Source organism: Nematolebias whitei, chromosome 20, assembly GCF_014905685.2.
Source record: "Nematolebias whitei isolate Nwh7 chromosome 20, NemWhi1, whole genome shotgun sequence".
Taxonomy (NCBI): domain Eukaryota; kingdom Metazoa; phylum Chordata; class Actinopteri; order Cyprinodontiformes; family Rivulidae; genus Nematolebias; species Nematolebias whitei.
The window spans coordinates 15,898,781-15,902,392 of NC_056517.1; the positions used below are offsets into that span (position 1 = coordinate 15,898,781).

At 36.7% G+C, this 3,612-nt stretch overlaps 1 long non-coding RNA gene across 1 annotated transcript; it reads left to right on the forward strand.

Moving 5' to 3' along the window:
- Nucleotides 1-1,426: 1,426 nt before the first annotated feature.
- On the forward strand, nt 1,427-3,407 carry LOC119426286. Its single transcript, XR_005187611.1, has 3 exons — nt 1,427-1,522; nt 2,426-2,553; nt 3,251-3,407. It is a non-coding gene; the product is annotated as an uncharacterized LOC119426286 (long non-coding RNA).
- Nucleotides 3,408-3,612: the final 205 nt, after the last annotated feature.

The window sequence follows — 3,612 nt, forward strand, 5'->3', positions numbered from 1 at the left end:
TGAAGGAGAAAAGCAGTTGCATGTTTCGAAAGGTCCAGATTCGTGTGACCCTCTCCACCCTCTTGAAATTTGCTCTGAAAAAGATTACCGAAATAACCACATCAACAAAGAATATACTGGTGGGTAGCAGACACTCGAACAGTAAATACCGGACCTTTAAAGAGAATAATATAAAATTGTGTGTGTTGTGTAAAAGTGAATATTTTATAAAGATGATCAGATGTACCACCAGTTACTACCAGTGTTGAGCCACTTACTGAAAATTACAAATGTTAGTTGCTAGTTTTATATAAAAAATACAAATTAACTTTTTTAATTGCTGCATCTTGTAACATTTAATTTGAAAAAAATGAAACTGCAGTACTTTTAAATACATGGCAATATTGTCTTCATAAGGTGTAAATACACAATGCTTAATATTATTTTTAATTTATTAATTTTTCTTGATGTGTAATTTGAACGCATCATGATTTCTTATTTACCTCAGCCTGATCACATTTTAACAAACCGTCCCTGAACGCTTCATATGCAACACGAAGATCAACTTCTTCCGTTTCCAGCCTGTTATAAACAATAACTAGCGGGATTTAGTCATAAATTTGGATGATCAGAAAACTACTCTGACTGGACTGCAGTGAGTGTTTCTACCTCTTCTGCTCTCATCCACATTTCATCTAAGGTAAGTAATTACAAAGTCTCTTAATGCATCCTGTGTTCAGATAACTACCTTCACATTATTTGCCATGAGTAATGTAATTAAGGCATAACATAACTCATTGGTTTGTTGTCACTGAAAGAAGCAAACTGTACTTGATGTGCTATGAGCAGCCAGCTGATCTCAATAAATTACTTACTGTTCCGACGACGATGCTGGAGCCATTGTTAGCTGATGTTACTGCAGAATGCGCTGCAGCCCCGGGTAGAGTTGTGCTTGTTTGTTCGTTCTTGGCTGTTCTTTCATTTACTCCATCAAAAGTTGATTCGTCCTCGTCTGCCTCAATGTTGAGAAGATGGTGTGTGTGCGTCCGCTTTACGTGATAGTAAAAGGAGTTATACACTCTGTACTCACTTGGACAGCCATCAATTCCACACACCACACGAAAGTCAGGACTCCGACTATGCATGACGTTAATGTGACTCAAAAGTTGTCTCAAAGACAACGCCACAAATACGTAGCAAATAAAACAGCGCCAAATCATGTTGGATCAGAGATTTTCGTTGGTCAAAGGATCAGAAAAGGTGCTGTCGTACTACTGTGTTGATTGTCGCAAAAAAGCCGTTACTATGGTGATACCCGCCCACCAGCAAAATTACCGTAAATCTCAAGTACGATAAAATTATTTGTAAAGAGTTTCTGTCTTTGTAATGCGCATTACACATTCCTATCGATGTTTAATCGTGTTTTTATTGCTCAACGTTGCAGCTGACGCGAAATAAAAGAAGAGGCTGGGCGAGCAAGCTAGCTAGGAATTAGCTAACAGCATGGATGAGCTAGATGATGCGGTTGTGTCGACGTTAAGAGGTAACGTATTTATACAAAGTTGTTTATAATGTAGACTGAGACATGGAAAAAAGTTGTTGTAATGATCATACCAATATTACATAAAAGTTTTTACGTCTTTAGTGGCGTGTGTGTGTGTGTGAGAGCAAGCGGTAGAGATTTTAATGCTGCTGTAGGGGAGTGCTATGTTGCTAATGCTAACTGGACATTGGCCTGCACTGCACATTCTCCACCGGCGCCAAAAGAGAAAAACTGAATTCCGCTACATTTGGCTATAAATTATTAAAAATATTGCAATAATACAATGGAGAGAACACTACTCTTTTATGAGTTGCTGTTGCTGTGAACATTAATACATATCTCAGTTAATACCAACAATACCACTTTATATTTGTATTAAAACTGAATAACAATACAATTTTAAAATCAATAATACATGTAATTGTTATTGCTGGTTTGTCTCTAAATGCATGTCTCCCATCCATTCGTACAGCTACTTTGAGACAGCAACAAAAATGTGTTCAGTTAGCTGCAGATGTTAATTTAAATTAGATTGAACTATGAAATTTCAGATATCAAAGAAACTTCTAAATTTTCAAAATTTATAAACTAAACAATTTTACTGGTTTAAAACAATATTAATGTTAAAAAATGCTTTGTTGTGGCTAGTACAATTAAGAAAAAGCTAGTACTGTGTGCAATGTGTGCTGAATGCATAGTTTAATGGTATTAAGGTTTCTTTATTGTATCTGGTTTGTTAGCAAATTTACTTTAAACAGTCTCAGACCTCCATCTAAAGGCCCTTTGCTACAGCTTCTTCTCAAACTATGTAGCTTAACAACTGAAAAACCAAGTTTATGTTTAGTCTTTTCTTCTTAATCTGGATGTGTCAAGTTTCATCTTTGTTTTCAAACACATTCTCAGCTGCAAACATCAGTGAGGCAATGATGGGCAACCTGTCTCGTGAAGACTTGCGGGACCTTTTCCCAGGACCAGAGAACTTTTTAAGAAGAAAAGCGATCTGGATTGCTTGTCATGGTGCATCAGAGGAGGTCAGTTTCTCTGTGACGTAGACTTAAAAAACAACCTATTTCAGTTGGCTGTGGCACTTTGGGTTGATGTAGTATATTGCCAAAACTATGCACTGCAAATGTTTTTGTATATCAGTAACAAGTCAGTTACAGTGCTTTACATGAACAAATCATAAGAAAAAAAAATATTGGAAAAAAGTCAATTGCAGTGGTGTAATAACAGAAGGTAAAGAAACATTGGACTATAACTACAGTTAATGATGTTTTTGTTTTCCGTTTAAATAGAACAGTGAAAGACAAATCTAAGAAACTTTTTTTTTTTGTCTGAATAAAAAAAAATCATCATTTCGGCATTTAAAGTTCTTTTGGAGTTTGTTCCAGATTAGTGGAGCGCAAGAACTTAATGATGCTTCTTAATGTTTGGTTCTGACTCTGGGGATACAAAATAGTTCCAAGTGGGTCACACCACCATATCAGTAAATTTGGATGTGTTACAATCACTTCCTTGGGTGCAGGTATCTAAAATTTGGTGAGACAAACCTGACTGACCTGCACACAGTCCCGACTTCAACTTTCAAAGTAGTGGACCCTATGTATTAACAACATGATTGTCAGTAAAGTTAATGTACACAGACTAATACTTCTGACAATGTAGTGTAACAGTATCAGAACACAATGTTTTGTTTTGCATTGTTTTTGTTTGTTTGTTTCTGTACAGGATTCTGGTAAAGAAGATTCAACTTTAGTGAGCTGTTCCTCCAATAATAGGTCACCTATGCAACAGACATCCACTCCAATGAAGTCCAGTCTTCCCAAGTTTGAAACTCCTGAAAAGGTTGTGAAATTAACCTTTCCAGAATATGTACTCCACACTGACACTGACCTTGAGCACGTAAGACAACAGTACTTTGAATTGTCGAAGAAAGGGGAAGAGCGCAACTGTGAAATGTCAAAGGAACTCAGATGTCGTCTCATCCGAAACACGATGACCAGTATGATTGCAATCTTGAGGGCAAAAGGAGATGCAGAATCACACAGATACCCATCAAAACCTGAAATCACAGCAGTGGCTAAAAGGAT